This window comes from Equus asinus, chromosome 4 (assembly GCF_041296235.1).
Source record: "Equus asinus isolate D_3611 breed Donkey chromosome 4, EquAss-T2T_v2, whole genome shotgun sequence".
NCBI lineage: Eukaryota > Metazoa > Chordata > Mammalia > Perissodactyla > Equidae > Equus > Equus asinus.
In genome coordinates this window covers 78581185-78603871 of record NC_091793.1, presented here as the reverse complement: position 1 = coordinate 78603871, position 22687 = coordinate 78581185, and the positions used below count along the sequence as shown (strand labels likewise).

Genomic DNA, 22687 nt, shown 5'->3' with positions numbered 1-22687 from the left:
GTATTCTGAATGGGGGCGAAAGCTGGTTTGTTGGCAAGAGTGTGCCTTACACGGGAGACCTGTCAGTCCCCAAGTATGGTTGGGCTGTTGTTTGCCACTGATCTGTAATCTTAGCTGTGCATGGGGTGGCCGTTGTGATTGGAAACGCTGCCAGCCAGCAATGCACGGGAGAATGAGGAACATATGCAGGGAACGGTAACTCACCTATTATGGTGGGGCTGTTGTTTGCCACTGATCTGTAATCTTAGCTGTCCATGGGGTGGCCATTGTGATTGGAAACGCTGCCAGCCACCAGTGCACGGGAGAATGAGGAACATATGCAGGGAATGGTAACTCACCTATTTTACATGCACATCGAGCCGGTGCTATTCTCCAAGCGCCCGTCACTGTGTGGGCACAGCTGCAGGTCTGTATGAGGTTGCTTTCCTGAATATCATGAGCAACTAAAGCCAGGGACAGACTTACGAACAATAGACTACACAAAGCTGGGTCTGCCCTTTGCATAATTAACTTGCGATTTTGCATTTCCAGAAATGTGATTGTTGGAGGCGGTGGCAAGCACGTTCAGGATCAAGCACACATTTCCTTATTATCAAATCTACATTTTGCAAATATCACATCCTATTAAAAGCAAAGGAGCTTAGAGAAGAGGATTTGGCTGATGAAAGTTCTTGGGAGAAAAAAAATGACTTAAGAGGAATTTTCTGCATATGTCATTCTGCCCAATCCCTGTGACAGTCCAAGAGACTGGCCTTACTGACATGTTTGGGGTGGGCGAGAATTGCACAGCACTTGGGGCTTGTTGTGTCTTGTTTGGACATGAGGCCCAGGTCCACTCCACCTCACTGCGGTCAGCCTCTGTCTGCCCATTCATTCACCAGCAGGAGATGGGCACGTTCATGAGAAAGTCTTCGGGGACAGGTCTAGGATATTAGCCAAAGTACATATTTTAGCTGCCTTTGAAAAGGGGGATTTTTATGGCAAAGCAGAACAAATGAACACCTCTCCCCACCCTTACTCCATTCTCTATGTCAAAACCAGACTGTGATATAAGCTGATAAAAGTGTTGTAGCTCAGACTAGAAAGAATCAAACCAGAGTTGAGGAAATGTAGAAAAGCATGTCAATTTCTCTTTGGAGCAAGGCTTTATAGTACTTGTTTGGCCCATTTCAAAAAAGAGGGTGTGTATGTGTGCGTGTTGGGAAATTTTATTGTGGGAGAAAATTTATTCGCACATTAGCTACTTTCCAGAAAAAATTGCTTTGATTTATTCCCTCTCTAATCCCAGAAGGAAGCCCAAGTTATTAGATTTAGTTCCAAAGGCATACGTTATTGAGTTAAAGAAAAAGCCTTTAACTAGTAATTCAGGTTTTTTTCTTCTTATAAAATAAAAAATGATTTGGGTAGATTTATTGAGGAAGACTTTTTTTGGGGTTTCACTGGAGCCATTTCATAGTGGAACGTCAATCTTTTCTCTCCTAACCACCTCTTAGGAGAATTAAGGGCCTTCACAGGGAAGGAGGAGCTGTTTCTTGGGAAGAAATAGGGGCATTTGTAGAATGAACTTTAAGGAAGAAGAGCAGGTGCTGCTTCTCCTCTTTCTCCCCCTACGTTTCTCTTACTTCTGGTTTGAGATCAGTCTTACTTTTGGTTTGGGATTCAGGTCGGGTATGGGGTTTCCCAACCTACGTGGTTCTAAGTTTCCTGTGCAGGCCTGGGCTAGCCACTAGTTTGGAAGTGGGCTCAGAGTCCCTGATGCAGTCTCTTCCCCAGTGTGGAAATCCAGGGTGGTATTTCTGTTACCAACTTGAATGATGTCCCTTCGGCTAATACTTAGAGACCTGTGACAACTGTTTTATGATTTTTGAAAACCAACTGTAAAAAAAAAAAGGCTAAATAATGTTTAAGATTTTAAGTTAATATATATTTATTACTTTAAAACTGAAAAATCCCAAAGTATAAAAATAAAAATCACCCCTCATCCCACCACTCAGAGAAGTAGTTAACCTTCTTTCCATCTCCTTTATGCACATGCAGATTTATGTGCATTTTTACAAAATTGAGTTAATGTTACGTGTTTTGTTGTACATCCTACTTTCTCCCCCACTTCACTTCCTAGAGTGAGTAGTTCTCTGTCATTAAAAAATCTTGATATACGTCATTTTAAGTGTCAATGTTGCATCTTATAAATGCACCATTATTAACCATTCCCCTTTCGTTAAGTATTTTTTTTTTCTATTATAACCCAACAGCGGAGAAGCTTGCTCATTCTTGCCTGTATCTGATCATTTTTTAGGAAGAAAATTACTTGAAATGGAATTTCTAGTCAGAGATGTGATGCTTACTATATTGTCCCCTGAGAAGGCTGACAATTTATATTCCAACTAACACTGGATATTTTCCTTAAAAAAATGACAATTTAAGAGGCAAAATGGTGTCCATTGCAACTTTGCTTTTCAAATTTTTTTTAAGACATCATGCTAGGGACCTCACCTCCAAATTGATCGTGTTTGATTAATGAGGATTTTCCAGAAAGGTTGTCCATCCAGTTTAGCTCACCTAACTCTACCCTCATTTCTCTATCTTGTTTATAAGAACGTTGTGACAAACTCTTGACCTGTGCCTTCATGAAATTAAAATATATAATTTAAGGTGATGTGCTGGTTTTCTAGGCCAGTAAAGACATCTATAAAGGAAATGAAGTTAGGCCAGTGTGATTTAGTTGCACAAAGTCTTGTTCATTTTGGAATGTTTATAATAAATCTGTTGAATAATTCATCTAAGAATTTGAAGTAAAACTTTTATCAATCTTTAATTTCTAAGATCTACTTAAAAATATTAAGACCTGTTTCCAGACTTGTAGAATTGTTTCCTGTTTGCCCTGATTCTTTTTCAAAGACTGCTGGCAGATTTTCCATAACAACATTGAATGATTTTTTAGAATTTGCGATAGGCGAGTTTGGGACATGGAGGCTGTTGGAGTGACCCGGGGCTTCTATTTGAGTTCCTCTTGTTGCACTTCTGTGTCCTTTTCAGGACTTTTCTATTTTTTAGGCTTTTATTTTTTATGCCTTGTCAGGTTGGAAGGCCAGGAGAAAGAAGTGAATGGCAAGTGGTGCTGTTCTGTTTTTTTCTTTGTCTCCTCTTAACATTCACCATTTTTCTTGGGTTGTAGCCCACCTGAGAATTTTTTTCTGAATAGCGCTTGAGAAAGATTTTGTTTTTGCCTTAAATATCAAAAAGATATTTTCGAGGCTCAGCCCATTTTGGGCCTATGTCTAATATATATGTTTGCACTGTTCTTTTGATTGCGTCCTTGAATGATTAATTGCCTGAGAATTTTCTTATGTTCTTCTTAAATCTCACTTCATCTGAGAGTTTCACATGCTGTCACGATGATTTGTTTTCTTTCTTTCAATCTCAACATTTTCCAAGCCAGTGTTCTTGGCTTCAGCCAGGACCAGAACAACTCTAAGGTTAGCACGGGTGACTCTGGTAGCCTTGCTCAGGACATTGGAAGAGGAGGAATTGGAAAGCCCTTGAGATGTCGGAATCATTGCCACATACTTCTCTGAACATTATAAAGCCCTTGTACCTTGAAAGCTTCCTGCCATGCCTGTTCCTCTCCTTCATTCCCCAACCTCAAGCTATCTTATAGCAGGATTTGGGACTCTGGGGCTTTTGGGAGCAAGTACCCTTTGCAAATGTTATGAATTTATTGTATTTCCCTCTGGAGCATTTTCTGTGGTTTCTCCAAAGTTATTTTGCAAGTCCTTCGAAAGTTTCTTTACGAACTTTCTAAAGCTCTCTCCCCTCGCTTTGCTTAAACCCTCCCTTGTCTGTCTGTCTGTCTCTCTCTATAGTATGTGTATATCTATATACACAGACCCTTGCGCACATGTAAATATGCACATGCACATAAATGTAGACACACAGTATACATGTATTCATGCATATATAGAGATTTGTAGAGGAGCCAAAGGAAGTGAGAATGAGAGAATGGAAGTGAGACAATGATCTCTTGATTCCCAAGAATATGAGGTTTGTTCCTAGTTATAGCTAATAGTCATGTCTGAAAAATAGTCTGTTATGATTGGAAAGGAAATGAATACAGGAGCTATGCTTAAAATTGATAACTAATTTTCTAGAGAGCTATTTGCCCCCTTTTTGTTTGGAGGTGAGGCTTTTTTTATTTTTTCTTTTGAGGAAGATTAGCCCTGAGCTAACTACTGCCAATCCTTCTCTTTTGGCTGAGGAAGGCTGGCCCTGAGCTAACTTCCATGCCCATCTTCCTCTACTTTATATGTGGGACGCATACCACAGCATGTCTATGTCCACACTTGGGATCCAAACCAGCGAACCTTGGGCTGCCAAGAATCGGAATGTGCAAACTTAACCATTGCACCACCGGGCGGACCCCAAGGTGAGGCATTTTTATAGAGACTTAGTTCAGGGCTCAAGGCTTAGACTGTGAATGATGGGAGACTTCATTGATCATCTGTCTCCACCAGTGCACACTGGACCTTGCTGTCTCATAGAGGTATTTTATGGAAGTTTTTATTATTAGGTTTTCCTAAATGGGTTGGTAAAAGACAAGGCTTGGAGGATGAATATTTACATGTTCTTCTTAAAATAAATTATAATGGCCCAATTAGGACAAAACCAGACATGGAGCTTTAGCCACGATAATGTTTGAAATTGATTTCCCAAACGACCCATCCACCTTCTGCATTGCTGGGCTGTTTTCACTGCCATGTCTAAAGTAGTGCTGTTAGCTCTGATTTTAGAGTTGTAGAGTGGATTTTAGTTCAGCTCCTCCTTAAGAGACTTTTGACATAGATAATTATTTCTCTTAAAATATTTTACAAGTCTTGGGTGGTTTTATAAAATTCTACTGTCGTGCTAAATGTGTCTGGAAGTGTCCTTTCTTTTTTTCTTTCATTAAACGGGGGGAAAATGCCTTTCCTCTTCCCTGTTGGCTTCAGAAAAGATATTGTTAAATGCAAAGAATGAAAGTAACCTTTTTTTTTTTTTTTTTTTTTTTTACCTGTTGTGGCCTGGGCAAATCAGTTTTGAAACAGCTGTGAAAGGTTTAAGCCCAGAACTGTGGTTGCACCGGAAGCAGTCACACCTGGGGCGTACCTGAGACCTGGTCCAGACCATCTCTCCAGCTTGTTCTCTACTGGAACCCCTTCCGCTAGCCCGGTGGATGAATTTGTTGTGTGGTATCAAAGCCTGCAGCATTCCTGCCTCCTCCTCCTCATGCGGTTTTCCTTCCTCTTGCTTCCTCACTCCACTTATCTTAACCTTACTGCCCTAAAAGACGCATCCTCCTCTGAAAGCTTTTCTGGACTCCATACACCCCCAGGTCTGGGAGATTGACTAGGGGGAGATGCCCCATGACGTCTGACCAGGTGCCAGAGGCAGGTTCCGTAGCAGTTTGCATGTGGGGCCCACCTTGCTGTTGGGTGTGTTGGGCAGGAGCAGGAAGCAGATTCGGTTTCAGTGGATCCTTCTCCAAACACAAACTTGGAGGTCAAAGTTCACTTGAGTGGTTCCAAACTGTGTAGACTTGCACCTTTAACCCAGAGGTCAGACTCAAAAGCAGCCCGTCCATTCCAGTAAGCACATCTTCATACCACAATTACAGGATCACAACAAAGAAAACCAGGACCCTCACAATGCTGCTTGGCAACAGATTTTGTCATACGTGGAAGAACACAGTGATGTGATTCCGGATGATCAGAACCCGCCAGGTGGCTGGCGGTACATCATTTATTGCAGTGCTGCTCAGACTCAGGGGCCCCGGAATCCCCTGAGCATTTGTCAAAGCACACACTGCTGCGCCCACCTCAGAGTCTCTGATCAGGAGGGGTGTAATAAAGCCAAGAATTTGCATTTCTAACAAGTTCCCTTGTGGTGCTGATGCTGCTGGTCCGGGGACCACACTTTGAGTAACACTACACCTGGCTACACGTTAGAATCACCTGAGGAGCTTTTAAAACTCTTGATGCTCGGCCCACTCACACCTGGATGTCTGAGTGTGGGACCCAAGCATCAAGCTACACCGGGTGATTTCAGTGAGCAGCCAACTTTGAGAACCGTTGTTCTAAGAGAGTGTGGCTCAGATTTTAATGTGTTTATGAATCACTTTGGGAGGTTCTGGGTTCAGGAGGTCTGGGGAGGGACCTGAGATTCTAATGAGCTCCCAGGTGATGTCAATGCTGCTGGTCCATGAGCCACACTTTGGGTTATGAGGCTCTAAAATATTGGAGTAGAACAGGGTATCTCAGTCTCAGCTCTATTGACATTTCGAGCCGGATAATTCTTTGTTGTGGGACTGTCCTGTGCACTGTGCAATGTTTAGCAGCATCCCTGCCCTCTACCAACTAGATGCTACTAACGCCCACCTATCCACCCAGTTGTGACAACCAAAAATGTCTCCAGACAGTGCCACATGTCTCCCAGGGGTAATGTGGGGGGAATCTCCCTTGGGTAAGAACCACTGGCGTAATATGGCTTCCTCAGGTTGACTTAAAAGCCTCTCCCCTCACGTTCACATTTCTCTCTTTAATGGAACCTTTATTCCTTTGAACAGGAGGAAACCCATTTATCCACCTCTAGGCACATCCTCAGTGCCTGGAAGAGGCCATACAATGACTAGAGGAATTTGTACCAAGAGGAATTAAACATCAGCTCCTTTGCCTAAGGCAGAGGAAGGTGGCGGAATGCTGATGAAGCAGTAGGTGCCTGAGAAGTTGAGGGGCTGGGGGGTGGGGGAAAGAAGTGCCCTAATAATCTTCTCTATAATAGATTTTGAAAGATATCAGTAATAGCTTTATATATACTTCTAAGTGAAATTTTGCTTGTCCTCATTTCCAATCATCTCTGAGTCAAAAAAAAAAAAAAAAATTGAACACCACTCCTCAGCTCCTTTCTGTTAACTGAAGTTTTTGGCATGTGACCTTTTAACAAGCCCATGAATAATTCCCTTAGTTGACTGGCTGGTGATGTTTTTATTCTGTGGTGTTGTAGCAGTTTAATGATGGCACACACACTCCAACCCCCATCTACACACCCACTGACAGGCTATTAAATCAGTGAGGGGTGCAAATTGCATATCTCTTGCATGATTTTGAATTGGAAGGCTTTTTACACACAGCATGTTAATAGTTAATAAAATTACTGTGTACACATGCATCAGTCTTTATCCACAAGACCCTAATTCTCTAATTCGGCTGAACCACGTCTGGCATTAATGGTGTGGATTGAATGTCGGCTGGTGATTACCCAGGGCCTCATTATATAAGCTCTGTTAGGGGTGGTGTCATTCTTTTCCATCTGTCAGGAAGCCAATGGGCTGGTAATTAGGAAGGAATGGGTATTGCAAGGGCTGCGCAGAACCACATGGCATTTTTCTTTCAACATGCATGAGATTCGATCTTTCTTTCCCCTTTGTTTAAAAAAAGCAGTGGCAGGTTACTTTAATTCAAAATCATTGGGCAGACAAATTAGAGCAAAATGGGTACTTGCAACAGTAGGGCAAATTGTCATGAGCCTTAGATAAGCCAGTTGAATAATTATGGTGAGACTAATAAATGACATTCCTCTTTATTGCTCCCATAATCATTTGCCCCATGTGGCTGCCAACCTGTCCCTACAAGGCTGTTTCTGTTGTTGGCAAAATAAAGGCCGTGGTTGATAAAGTCTTTGTTAGTTCCAGGGCCCCCAACATAGGCTCAGTGGATTATTTACAAATACGCCTGCATAATTTCTGGTTGTGAGAGTTTGGGGGAACAAGTTAACCAATCCACGTCTCCACGAAGCCCCAGCATGCTGGCCCTTCAGACACCGTTAGTGCCAAAATAGTTCAGTTCACGAGACTCACCTGCTTAGGAGAAGCTCTGCCTCTCTCAGGAGCTGGCTTTGCCAAATAAAGGGACACGAGTGCTTTCCTTCTCTCTGATCAGTTGAGCTGGTACTTTATTCTTCTCTTGTTTGTCTTCTCTTCAGGGGAGCCTGGTGGTGGTATTTATGTAGCACAGTCTGTCTCTGTCCTCTGTAGAAAACAGGCCTGCAGTGGTCAGCCTCAGCAACATGCTCGGACAAACAAAGGCCATCAGAGTTCAGTGTCTGCTTCTTGACTTCAGGGTGCTCAGGAGTCATCAGTGGAGCTCATGAGGACTCCAGAGTCTGTGCCCATCCCCTCTAGAAATTGTCCACAGATCTGGGGTGGCATCATGGATTGTAAGATATAATAGGCGCCTCAGATCATCCTTTGGAGAAACAAAGACACAGAACGAGACGAGGAGCAGGACGTTGGGTGGCCTGAGCATGGGCTTCTAGTGACACAGACAGATGCTTGGCAGCTTCTTAAACCCTTTGAACCTTGGTTTCCTCAACTACTCAAGGCAGTCAGTAATGTCTGTCTTACGGGACAGTTGTGGGGAGTAAATGGGATAGTGTAGACAAAGCATCTACCCCAGTACCTGCCGCTTAGTAGGTGTTGAGCAGGGGGACCTGATACTCACTGGTCAAAAGGAGCACCTCTGCCGTCTGATGAATCCCCAATGTTGGGATTATTGGTGTGCTCTTCTTAAATGAGGTTTCTGTTCACTCTGTGTGCACAGTGGTGATGCTGACCTTTCCGTGAATTCATCACCGTTCTTTCAAAACTGTTTTTCCTTTATTAGTCCAACATGTGTTACCTAATTTGGTCGTTTGCGCTCTGTGGGCTGCCCCAAGTTCATGAACTTAGGAACCTGATGTCTGTTCCATAGGGGTCACCAAGAGAAAGTCACATGCTAAAAATGACTTAGAGCAGGGTTTCTCAGTGTTGGCATGGTTGACATTTTGGACCAGGTAATTCTTTGTTGTAGGGTACTGTCCTGGGCATTATAGGATGCTTATCAGCATCCCTGGTCTCTACTCCCTAGATGCCAGTAACACCTCCCCAAGATGTAATAATATAAAATGTCTCCAGACATAGGCAAATGTCCCTTTGTCCACCGTGGGGCAAAATCACCCCAGTTGAGAACCACCAACTTAGAGGTATGCCTACCCTTAGAACAAGAGTTCCCAAGCCTTTTGTTTCGTAAAACACCTGGAGAGCTTTGTAAAAATAAAAATAAAATAAAACTAACAGAGACCACCTGCTTAGGCCCAGCTGCAGACTATAGGGTCAGAAACTTCAAGGTGGAGCCCACTAATCTGAGTTCTTTGAGCCGCACAGATGGTTCTGATGAGCAGCCAGTTTGGGGACAAGAGATTTACCTGTCATGGTCCCTTTGCCAGTGGCCCTGGGTCGACTTGCCTGTTACAATCACTTTCTAAAGATGAGTTTACTGTCTGCCTTGGGCTACAGGGTTAGTAATGGGAAAGTGAGGTTGTAGATGAGGAGGCATTTGAACTTCAAGCAGTAAGTTACAGACCCCTAGCATAGGAAGATGGGAGTGTGGTCCAAGAAAATGAGGAGAGTTTGTGTGTTTGGATCAGTTACATTTTATGCATCATCCAAATAGCTCACTTTTTTTTTTTAAACTCTGTGCTAGGCGCTGTGCGGAAAGCTCTGTATGTGAATTAACTCACAACAGTCACCCCCATTACGCAGATGATGAAACGTGGCAGAGAGAGGCTATGTAGCTCTCCTGAGGTCACACATTGCTAGTGAGTGCTGGTGCCACAGTGCAGCCAGACACTGGCCTATGCTTTGAGCACCACCCTCTACTGCCTCTTGTCATAGCAAGAATGAAGGCTCAACCAGAGCTTTCACTGCTGTTGCTAATAAGGATGTTATGATGGATTTCACAGAAATTGTATATGCTAATCCTTATTAGAAGTGTCCATATCCTTAATTAACAAACTGACAAATCAGTCGTTTTTAGGATATTGATTTGATTCTCTATTTGGGAGAATATGTGGATATATCCAATACAGAGTGACAGGTTGTCTTATTAAAATGATCCCTCCCTCCCTTCTTCTCTAAGGGTAGATAAGTTATAACAAGGTTTTCTTGAACCCTCTCACCGTTATATTGGCGTGAGACTTTGGTTTCCAGATGAATATATTGAGGGTGGACTGGTACTCTGAACTGTCTTTGCCTCTCCTTCGTGCCCCAAAACATGAGCGTGAATGCCATTGGCACATAGTGCCCACACCTGCCTCCCTCCCTGCAGTCACTCTCCTCACTCTGCAGACATTTCTGTGTTTTAAAGATTGTTCGCGTCACTCTCCTTTTTGGCCTTTCTGATTGAGTTTTCTCAGATGACTGAGCACTCAGGTCCTCACCTCTAGTCTGGACAGTGCCGGCCATCAGAAGGACTATCTGGCTAGCCTTTCTGCGTTTATCTAGCTACAGGAAACTCATGTCTCCTCCTGCTCCAAACTCATCCTTGCCTCCTGGCCCACACTGAGATGGAGCTTTGTTTTCTGTGCTGATTTGAGCCAGACACAAACCTCAGCACCCACTCACCAAGGCCTCTTTTGATGAAGCCATGCCAGATGTTAAAGACTCTTCCCAAAGGAGGGGAAAAGCAATGGATTTCAGAGCTAAACTGTGTGATTATTTGAGGGAGGAAGTCTTACTTCCTTTGGCTCTCTAATCCTGTTTATTTGGCTTGGTTTATTCATAGCCTTGCTTTTCGATCTTTGAGTTTCTTGAAGGGTAGTAGGAAATTATGGGCTCCTACAACCGTGCCCAAGACTTGCTTTTGGTTGGACATTCGAGTCTGGGAGAATGGCCCAATTCTAGAGGCCCTGGACAGATTTAATCCGCAAAACCAGGAGAATGTTGAAGCTGCTGTCCCGATTCTACATTTGGTGTATATACGTGGATATTTGTGGTCAGACGCTAAGTTTGTCCTCCATGTTATCTCCAAGTTATCTTGCTTTCTCTTTATTTTGACAATACACTATGACTGTCGCTCCTCTAGTTCTTCCTAGAACTCCTCCTGCCTTGCATTGGGGCCTGAGGCAAGGACCTGGCTGTGGGTAGTTGATTGGGCAGTGATTCTAAGAGTGATCTCAGGAAGCAGATGTGAGGGAAAGTGGGAAGAGGGAGACAGGAAGGGAGGAAAAACAAACAAAGGTGTGGTCTTGTGGCCACTTCTGTAGTGGGGGCTCAATTCTGCCCTGGCCTCTGAGAAGTGTACACCATGCCACCCTGAGCTGGGGTTGGGGAGCACGGAGCCTCCACCCGGGCAGCAGCTGCAATCTGAGCTGACCAAGGGGATGTGGCGTGACTTCAAAAGCATCTGCTACACCTCCTAGCACCCTGCAGTCTTTCGGGTGACCCCCGTTGGTAAAACAACCCCGCCTCTGTGTGTTTACTCTGAGATGTCCTTGTATTTATTCAACACTACAGCAAGCTACATTTAGGTTCCTTAATTTCTTCATTCCTAAGATGGGCGGGATGATAATGGATGTATAAACACTGGCATTTGTCCCTTGAGATGGTGTGATTGGTGATGCTTTTAGCTTGCACTACTGATTTAGGGACCACATCAGTGGGCTATTTATAGGCAGATCTCCATTTTATAGGGAAGGCTCAGCATTTTGTGACTCTAATAAGAGATAGCAATGTAACTTAAAGTTCCAGAATTTTCAGGAAATAGCTCCTTCAGCTGAAAGCTTTAGGATTAATCATTAATGTGCTTTTCCCAAGTTATAATATAGTGAGGCTATAGTATATTAATGTTCAAATAATTTAAAGTCCTTTTTCTGTTTAAAAAAAGTTCCCCAACTCCATGGGTGCATAACATTTTCTTTTAAAATATTCTCTTTTCGCATTATCTATTTTTTCTCTCTTACTCTGGGAAATGTCAGCCCTTCAAAATAGTAGAGTGTATGTATAGGTCACAGCGGAGTTGCAGAAATAATTAAGATTCAGCCAAAAACATGGTGAATCTTTTTTGCCATCTGACAACTCTGTAGTAATATATGAAAGGAAGCCCATAATTTGCGCATTGCTCAGTGAGAAACTCATACTTTTTCTCCTAACTTGCCAGTAGGTAAATAATACCTACTGTTCAATTGTTACATTTTGGTTATGCAAATAAATCTGTGCCTCCAACCTGTTGATCTAAAATAACAGTCTTTAATGAGCCAGAATTCCCATTGCTACATTTAGACTAGAATTTTGGAGCATCAGGACCATGGTGATTAAGTCAAAGTTGCCAACTTTCAAACGAGTAAACAGGTCTAGTGAGGTTTTACTATTTTCCTATTGTTCCCCAAGTTAATGACAAGGATTGATCTAGAACCCCGGATGCCTGAGCCCCACCCCTAACTTAGTGACCCCAGCAATACTGCTATTTAAGTTAGAAAATTTTGCACATTAAACTGTGTGCAAAAATCGTGTGGGAGTTAAAATTGACAGAACACTCAGATAAAGAAATTTCTAGCTTGTCTATGTTTCAAGGTTCAGATTTGGATTTGAGTCCCAACTCAGCTATTGACAAGCTTTATACTCCTAGTCAGCTCGTGCACTTTTCCAAGGCCTTCCCCATCTCTCTTTCCCCGGATTTCCCTCTCTCAGCCCTTCTAACCTGTCAGAGGGCAACATTGATAAGTCCACGAGAAGTCCCTGAGAGTTCTCTGTAAGCCACAGACTCTTACCCACATGCCAAGGGGTATTTGCTCCAGGGAATTCAGGCCCATAGGACTCACCCTAAGATTCTGCTTCAGATAGAACACGCTAAATGGTGGGTTTTACCAGAAGTCCCAGTATAGAAGGAAATGCCATAGGATTAAATTAGAAATGTTATCCTGAGTATTTTATGTGTGTTTAAGATCATCTTAATGACCTATGGTATTTTATTCATCATCTTATTTATGTTCACAACAATTTTGGGAGGGAAGTAGTATTTCTATCATTCCCATTTTACTTATAAGTAAACTGAGTCTTAGAAAAGGAGACATAAACAGTTGAGCTTGGGTAGAAGCTTATGTTATTGCCCCAATAACAGCGCTTAACCCACCAAAGAGCACATTTCCACCTGTGCCCCCTCACTGTGCAGGACAGACAGTAGCTGCTCAGTTAAAACCTGATTACTTTGCACCAAGTTTGAGACTTGATGGAGACCAGTGCTTGATGTCCTGTGAGGATACAATAAAAAGAAATGTTAAAAGTAATGTAGCTAGAGAAGGCATTTTTAGAAGTTTTCTTTTCATTATAAAAATTTACAGAAAAGTAGAAGAGAAGAAAGTTCATCTTCTCTCTGTTGTCACTTTTTAGTGTATCTCCTGCCAAAAATGTTTCCCTGGGTTTAGATTTATTTTTACATATTTCTAATCTGTATACATATAATTTTATATCCTGCTTTTTCACTTAATATTTTATCTTTTGGACACCTCTTTGTTATTGACAAACAGTTTTAAATAGCACTTAGTAGTCTATTGAATCGATGTGTCACAGTTACTTAAACACTGCTTTTGTGGCACATTTAACTTACCCACTTTTAAATTTAAGTCATGCTGCTGTGAACATTCTTCTGCAAAAAGCTTTTTCTCTAGGAAGAGGTTCCCAGAAGTGGATCAAAGTGAATGAACAATTGAAGCCAATTACTTTAAATACTATAATCAAGTAGGTTAGAAACATTGGAGAATAGGTTACCAAGGAAATGATAGAGTATTTTTTTAGGGATGAAAAGGAATGAAAGATTCAATTAACCAAGTCCTGCCAATCAGCGTGTGTCCTGAAGGTGCAGAGCTTTTCATGTCGCACAGAGACAGAGCAGTGGAGCTGGAGCCTGGTGCCGCCAACACAGATGGGAGTTCCAGAAATCATGAGGACGCTTCTATTCTTGTATGTCTTTTTTTCAGTAAGAATATTCATTCAAGGACTGGTTTTCTGCACGTATCTGTGACACTGGGATTGTCTGCTTTTCAGGATGGACTAAAACTTGAGGTGATTCCTCTCTGCCATGATAAAGCTGTCATCAGACAGGTGTTCCACTATGATTCTTCTGACATCCATCCATCCCCTTGTCCACTCCAGTACAGAACCTGGCTTTCTACGTGAACTACTTTGACCCTATTGTGAGAGAGTCTTCAGAAACGAAGGATTTGCTAACCTGGTTTGTGGCCTTCTCCAATATTACCCTGCCATTCCTCATTAAGAAGTGGCTTCTCTTTCCCTTCCCCTTTCATGTCAGCAGGCCTATGACTCACTTATAACTGATAGAATGCTCTAGAAGGATGCTGCGTGACTTCCAAGGCCTGGCAGCTTCTGGGAAGCTGACCACTTCCTAGGGAACACTTGCTCAGGAGGAAGTCAGCTGCCATGTAGGAAGCCTGACCACCCTGAGGGACATTGGTTAACCACTCTGGGCCACAGTCCTAGCTGAGCTTGGCATTCCAGCGCCCCCTACTGTGAGACGAATCATTTCTGTTTTCAGTCCTTGTTATTCATCTTGGATTCAAAGTCCAGGGAAGATCTGATTAGCCCAAGCATGGGTCAGGTGCCTTGGTTCAAGGCAGAGTGCGGTGATCGACAGTTCTTCTCTTGAGGAGAGTGGGGCCTGCAAGGAGAATGAAGGCCTGTTACCAATGAAAGGGGGAATGGACACAGGTCAGGCCCAACAGATGTTCACAGTAGATATTGCCTGGGTCAGCTGCTGAAAATGCAAATCTAATAATCTTACTCCATCGTTTTCAAGGCTGTCGGGGCTCTGCATGGCTTTCATAAGAAAGTTTCTGCAACTTAGCTTAGTACATGACATTCTTCAGTGCTGCCCCTTGCTCACCTCTCCACCCAGCTTTTCGGCCAGGATCCCTCATGGAACCTTTGCTCCAGCCTTACTAAGGCACTTGAGAGTCTTGAAAAAATGGTCTCAGCCACTTTCAGGCTTTAAATACAATCTGTGTGCTGATGACTCCCCATTTATGTCCTTTTCTCTGGATCTTTCTCTGAAGCTAAACTCCTTTCTCCAACTGCCTTCTTGACACCTCCACTTGGATGCCTAACAGACATCCCAAACTTAGCATGTCCAAAACTGAACTCCTAATCTTCCCCTTGTTCAAAGGAAAAAAAAAAACAAAACCCTGCGTCTTCTGCATTCTTCCCCATCTCAGGAAATGGCAACTCCATCCTTTACTTTTCTCAGGTCAAAAACCTCAACTCATTCTTGAGTCTTGTTCATTTCATGCTATACATTGGCAAAACTTGTCAACTGTACCTTCAGAATATATCTAAAGACTCACCCTTCAATGCCACCGACCTGATCGGAGCCACCATCGTGGTCATTCTCTCACCTGTGTGTGGCAATAGCCTCCTAACAGCTCTCCCTCTTTCTGCCTTTGCCAATCAGCAGTGATCCTGTTTATGACATGTCACATCATGGCATTCTCAAGTCGGGGCCTCCACTGGCTGCCCGTCTTTGTAAATGCCTAAATGCTTATAATGGCTGTGAGACGTTACATCATCTTTGCCCTCTGACTTCACCACTCTTCATTCCTCTTTGGCCCATCGGCTGCCTGGATGTTCCTCAATCAAGTCAAGCAGACTTCTGCCTCAGAGCCTTGCTCTTCCCTCTGCCTGGAAGGTTCTTGACCCATATATCTGTATGACTTGCTCCCTAGAATGGTGCCTGGCACAAAGTAGGTTTGCAGTTAAAATGTGCTGAATGAATGAATTCTGATATACCTTTGGACTTCCCCTTTTCCTGGAACATACTCTTTACTCCTCCTTACCAAGCTGACTTCTTTTGTTTCTTTCACAGTCCACTCAGATCACACCTTCTCTAGAAAGATTCCTGTGTGATTTAAATGCCACCATTCTCTACTCTTTGAGGAGAAGGATTTTGTCTTTGTCATTGTGTCTGATGTATAGCAGGTTCCTTGGCATCTGGTGGACCCTCAGTAAATGTTTCTCTCAATCTCAATATTGATTTAGTGTTTATTTATTTTAATAGATGGTACAAGTACATTGTTTAAGAAATACATAAAAAGCATGATAGGCATGTAGGCAAAAGCAAGCCTCAGTTCCTCACGTTTTCTGCAGAGGCCGTTATCACTCTTTTTGAGTATCTGCCTGGGTATGTTCTATGCATAGACAAGAAGTTATCTATTTAGTGAATATCTAAGAAAAAATTGAAATTGATGCATGCATAATTGACCTGACATTGAAAATACTTAAATGGATCTCTTTAAATAACCAGTTTGCTTAAGTAGTAAGATTCCAGGATATTCTTATTCTCCTGAGAAACAGAGGTTTACCCTGAAAGTCCTTTTTAAATCTTCCTAAAATCTACCAGTCTACTTCTTACTTGCTAGGTGGAAAATAGTGCATATCAGCAAGTCTGCCTTGGCTCTCACAGGAACTGGTAGAAACCAGTTCTAGCGTTATCTCTTTCCAGGATTGTTACGGTTACTTTCCCTCTGGTCTCCTGCTTCTACCAGTGTCCCTCTTTGGTCTCTTCTCGATAGAGCAGCCAGAATGATCCTATTTAAATGTGAGTCACTCCTCTACTCAATCCTTAAAAGGTTTTCCATCCTACTCACAATAAAAGCCCAAGTCCTTCATGGCCTTAAGACCCTGCATGGCCACTGTGTTGCAGCCATGCTGCCGTATCCCTGTTCATTGACTGTGTTGGGTTCCCTCCTGAGTGGGACCCTTCACTCTCTGTTCCCTCCATCTAGAGTGTTCTTACCGATGTAGCAGCACTGCTTACTCCCCCATCTTTTAGATCTTTGGTTAACCATCCCCTCATTAGAGAGAAGTGCGACTACTGCATATAAAATAAGCCTCCCATTATTCTCCTCCTTTATGTGGCTTTATGTTTCTATGCATAATGTGCTTATTTGCTCACATGCTTATTGTCTGTCTCTCCCCATGTAAGCTCTGCGAGAACACAGTTGTTCACCATTGAGTAAGGATTCATTAGAATGCAATCGGCCTCAATGAGTGTTTGTTGATTGATTGAAAGAGCTGGGGGCCCTGAGTCTCAGCCTGCACACCTCTTGCAGTTTATATTGGACGTAGAGGTACTGGGTAGGGTTTGCCAACCTTGAGATGGAGTGTTCCCTGTTGCTTTCTCTCCTTCCATCTCTCTACACCCCAGAGATGACAATGTGAGACCTGGGGGCCCCAGGAAAATGGCCCTGGGAGCCCAGGCTCAGGACGTGCCTTTTCAGCTAAGCCCAGTGTACCTGACTGTCTGGACATTCCTCCTCGAGCTTAGCAAGTCCCAGACTAGACTCACTACCAGCTCCCCACAGCATCCTCAGACCGCCTGCTCTTGGATGTGCCACCACCTCTTCCCTTCTGGCCAATCTCAAAATCGAGATTATCGCTTTTGTGCTTTCCATATCCAGTCGATTACCAAGTTCTATCCACTCTGCCTTCTCAGGGTCTTTTCCTCTTGATCCTTCAGCTGTCATGGCTTCTGTGTAGGGAGTCATCACTTTGTTTTCTTGGCTACTAGCACTTTCTGCCAGCTGCTTCTCCTGCCTCTAGTTTCTTTCCATCAACCCAGCCAAACCCCAGCTGCAGTCAGAGGGTCTGTGTAAAGCCCAGATCACATCATGGGCTTCCTTAGCTTAAAATCCTTTAGTGACTTCCTGCCACCACTGCAGGTTTTCTCAACCTTACACATGTGTGTACTACCTTGATGATTTTTGCACTATCTGGGTACCACCTATGATATTATTCACTTAATATTTATTTAAATATAATCATACTTAATTTTTCCCCTGAGCAATAATATCCTTGCAGACATAGGGTGATGATCAGTTTTTTTCTAATGTATGTTAAAATACATAGCTATTAAATACAACACATTGGTCCATGTACCATCTGAGATCCATTGTACATATCATGGATGTTGTGTCCGCCATCTTGAGGGGACTGCCAGGACACAGAGGGCCCTTCTGCATGTGGCCTTTGCATTGCTGCTCCCCTAAGGCCAAATACACCAAGAATAGCATCTCCACTTTGAATTTCCAGCGAAGCAGGATCCCACAGTGCTGTGTCTTCACACTTTTGCTTATGAAGTTCCTTCTGCCTGGAGTGCCCTCCACAGCCTTCTAGTTTCTCTGCTTGATGATTCCTGTCCATTATTCTAGACCCAACTTAAACATCACACTGTAGAACCATCCTTCCTTCCCACTCTGTCCTCACATTGAGTTTTATTACTCTGACCCTTTTCGTCATTTTGTTCCTTGTCTATTGTATGTTTTCATGTTCATAAATAGTGACTGTCCTATGATGATTTTCAGGTTTCCCCTCCTGCTCCTGGGAGGCTGGGAATAGATTTTATTTGCCTTAGCCATAGGGCTTGGCACGTAGACCTTAAAATGTGAGTGACTGAAGTTCAAATCCCTTTCTAAGATGTAGTTATCCCCGGTGGAGCAGCAGCTGTGGCTGGGGTTGGTTGACATTAGATAAGAACAAGAGTGAGACTTGGCATGTAAACCTGGGGAGTTGGAGGTTTACTGGAGGGAGGAAATGATGCATTAATTGATGAGGTTACCAAAGACATGGTACTCTTCTGCAGTGTTTCCTAGAGCAGACCCTCCTACCCATATAAATGTACCTGATCATGATGAGTAGCTTCTGGGCTACTCTCTCTCTCTATATATAGATATACTCTTTGGTGAGCTTCTATGTTTTCAGCCCAACCTTTAGAGCTGCACTGTCCGATATGGTAGCCACTAACAATGTGTGACCATTTAAATTTTAATTAATTGAAAGTAATTAAAATTAAAATTTTGTTTCTTCAGACGCACTAACCACATTTGAAGTGCTCAATAGCCGCCTATGGCTAGTGGCTAGCACATTGGACAGCACAGAATAATATTTCCATCATCACAGAAAGTTCTATTGGACTGAGCTGCTCTAGAATCTAATTCTTTAACAAATCCCCCAAGTTGAGTTTTGTCGCTAAAGCTGAAGCCGGGAAAAAAGTCCTGTCTAAATGCGATTTCACTTGGGTGGGTTCAGTCAGCTTGCTCATACAGATATGAGCAAAGGACCATTTGTTGAGTAAGGGGAGGTTTTTAATGGTTACATGTTGAGGAGATGGATGGTCTTACCGTGGAGAAGGTATAACGCCTTGCCTGGAGAGCTCTGGGCTGAGTGACCATCCCTGGTCCAAGCCACTCTCCCCTTCACTACAGCTGGTTCACAATGAAGCAGATGCATGAGGCTGAAGACAGATATGAGAGATGGGAACATGGGTGGAGAGAGGAGATGGGGTCTAGAGCCTAGGAGAGACTAGGGAAGGAAGTAAGATGAGTGAGAATAGAAACAGGAAGGAGCGCACTCCTGCAGTAGGAGGGAAGGTGGGTGTTGATAGAGATGGAGGGCCGAAGGTGGGGGATCTTGAATAAAATGGTGACTGTTTGGCATAGCCATTATAGAGAATGAGAAATGGCTCATAAGCATTCTTTGCTCACTTTCTCCTGCCTCCAAACTGGTTTTGTTTGTTGCTTTACTTAAGATGGCAGAATACATGGAGTGAAAAAGGACCTAGCTAGAGTAAAACAGCAGGAAAGATCGTGCATCCATAAGTACCGTGTGTACTCACCACTCGACTCTCTTTCATTTTTCATTATTTCACATGTGGACAGTGTCCCAGATTACAAGTCCTTTGAAGACTAAGGTGAAAGAGGTAAATAAAACATTTACACTTTAAGCTGGTGGACTGAATTGGTTACTTGCCAGGGCTATTGTGTTTTAGGTCTTTTGTAAATTAGTGGATGAGTAGAAGAAGCTTCTCTTTGGAAAATAACTTAGAATTGCTTTAAGATTCAGGCTGTGTTGATGTGATCCACAGGGCTTTAAATCTATAATTGACAAGGGACCAAACTTTCAACCTTACATCATTTCTGATAGGAGAATATCTGTCAGTAGGTTTTGCCCTTATAATTTCAGAGCAAAAATTATTTCTTACTGCAAGATTATTCATAGATTTACAATGCTGCGTGTAATTAACAATTTGCAATCTTTAGCAGAAGAAAAAGGTGCCAGTGGCTTTAACCATTTCTTTGGATTTTACCAGTCGTCTTTCAGATATTAAATGTGTCTTTGGCAAGACTAATACGGTGGTTCTCAAACTTCAGTGAGCATCAGACTCACCTCAAGGGCTTATTAAAACACAGACTGTTGGGCCCCATCCCCAGCGTTTCTGATTCAGTTGGTCTGGGGTGGATTCCAGAATTTTCTTTCTTAACAAGCTCCCAGGTGACATGATGCTGCTGCTCTCTGGACGACACTTTGACAAGCACTGGTCCTGTGGGAATTTAAATTCAGTTTCTGTCTGTGTTGATTGCGGGATTACGTTGAAAGGGGCAGTAGTTCATTTGCCTCTTTCTGACTCAGTGTTTTTCTCCTCTGGGGTTTGGGCAGGCAGGAGAAGGAGTCTTCGTTCATTCCGGTGACCTGGCTTCACAATGCAGTCAGGCCCCTGGGCACATTGCCTTCTTTACGTGCCAGGACAGCTTCTCCAGGTGAAGGCCATGGTGTGCTGATGGAGCAGTTACCCTCCACCATTTCCCCTTCAGCCTGCCCGCAAACCAGGAAGCAGCACACACTCGCCCAGTCAGAAGCAGCTGTATTTGCTCCTGACCCAAATCTTTGCCACCTCCTGGAGACTGCTGCAGTCCCAGGGCAGTGGTGGTGTGAGGATATGACGTGGATGCCCAGAGCCTTCAAGTGGCCGGCTGGTTGGCTGGGTGGTTGACCGGGGCTGGTCACTGAGAGGAAGTCAGGAACCCTAGGTTCTATTTCTGGGTGGACTTCCAACTCCTTGGGTGACCTTGTGCAAGCCTCCTAATCCTTGACTTCCCCATTTTGACCCTTATGTTTATGAAACATACTCTCCCCCTCCCAATCCATAAAATAGCAGAAAAACAGAAACCCAGGTCTGGTGAGTGGCCTCCAGGGCATTTATGAGCTGATGTGTGGAACTCTGAGTGCCTGAGGAGAAAGCTGCTGTGTAAACACAATACATTATTAATCAAACGTTAAAAAATAGCATCACAGTCTCTGCTAACAATAGCTGCTTCAGGCTGTGGGAGCAGCTCTGACACACAGGCTCCCAGCAGTGTTGAAGGAAGGGTGACTGTGGTTTTTGAATTTGTAAAACATTGAAGAGAAGATGAAAATAGGTTCTTAAAACATTTTTGATCATATTCATAGGTATATTTATGAAGAAAACATGACAGCTCTGTAAAATTCAACTTTAGTAAACCAAATCATCAATTTATTTTGATTTTCATTACCTTTCAGAGTAGTTTTCCAATGTGGCTATTCCATAGGCATTTTGGCTGAAGTCTTAGGAGTCTCTTTCCTCTTCCCATCCCCATTGGCAAGCAGTTCATGCCCCTTAAACTCCGTGGGGGGAAACTTACAAATCAGTTATGATTACTTGATCAGTTAATGATTACATCCACTCTACAGATGCAGAAGGAGCACCTGCTACATGCTGCTCTAGATAGAGATATCAAAATATGGTTCTTGCCTTTAAGGGATTTGTAGTATAGTTTTGATTAAAGATACATAAGCAAGATATTATGTAAGGAGACCATTGCATCCTTTATACCTGTTTCCTTACGAAATGTAAACAGAGTCCAGATCTACTTTTTGTGCATTATAGAGGTGTGCCTCCAGTGATCTGGAGAAGGAGAAAGTCCTGCAGCATCACTGTTGCCTGTCAGGAAGAAGCTCAGACATTTGTTCCTTTTCCCCCCAGAGGAGTTCAGAGATGGGGGCTTCTTGAGGATGTTATGACAAACGGCCTGTAGAAGATCTAGCACTCAAGTGGTGGCAGCCCTACTCATGTCCCAGGGAGAGAAAGCTGCTCAGTAAACAGATACAGTACAGTCTCTTAGGGACCATTAGACCCCGTTACTTCCTCACCAGCTGGGATGACCATTCCTTCCCCGCCTTCTGTCCAGAGAGTTGTGGCTTTTTACCCCATGGTGGAAGCTCCCTAAGGACAAGGCCTCACCTGAGTCTAGGCCTGGGACTCTCAGCCCTTATGTACATGGGAATTGCCTGGGGGGCTTTTAAACAAATACAGATGCCTGGGTTCACCTCCAGGGGGTCTGATAAAACTGAGCTGGAGTGGTTCAACTGGGCAGCTGTTCACAAAAAAATCCCCAGGTGAGCGCAGTGTGCCATGAGGGTTGAGAAGCACTGAGCTGGTGGCTGAATTTATCTGAAAGTTGAAGGAGAGAGTCTCTGCTAGCCACCCAGGAGTTTTTTGAATGGAGAAAAAACACATCACAAAACTTAGCTTGGAGGGCTATCCTAACTGTATTCTCTACCTGTAATGGGACCTCTCATGGTCCCATTTGCTCACAGGTAGAAATGGTGATTTCAAGTGCCAGGCACGGCTGGCCCACAGCCCTCTTCCCTGTGGGCACAGTTGGGACTCAGGGGCCAGCTGCTTTGGGAGCATTGATTCCCCCAAGCCCTGGGATTCCTTGGTCTTGTTCCAGCATCTCATCACTGGCGGCCCTCCTGTAGGCGCGCCTTGCTCCTGCACAGTGCTCCTCTTGGCTGCAGCCTCCTTGGCCCCAACTGCCCTGCAGGACTGAGGTGACCAACTGCAGGCTCACTGCCTCACCTGAGCATTCTTCACTCCTGCTGCTGCCTCAGTGTATACTTTGCCTGCATTATCTTTTCTCCCCCTTAAATGTAGAGTTTTTTTTTTTTTTACTCCAGGCTTATTATGAAGATGAA

At 43.5% G+C, this 22687-nt stretch overlaps 1 protein-coding gene across 1 annotated transcript in view; it reads left to right on the top strand.

Moving 5' to 3' along the window:
* TMEM163 (transmembrane protein 163) overlaps positions 1 to 22687 on the top strand; it is a 221482-nt gene that overhangs the window by 150772 nt on the left and 48023 nt on the right. The gene's annotated exons all lie outside the window — the stretch shown is intronic.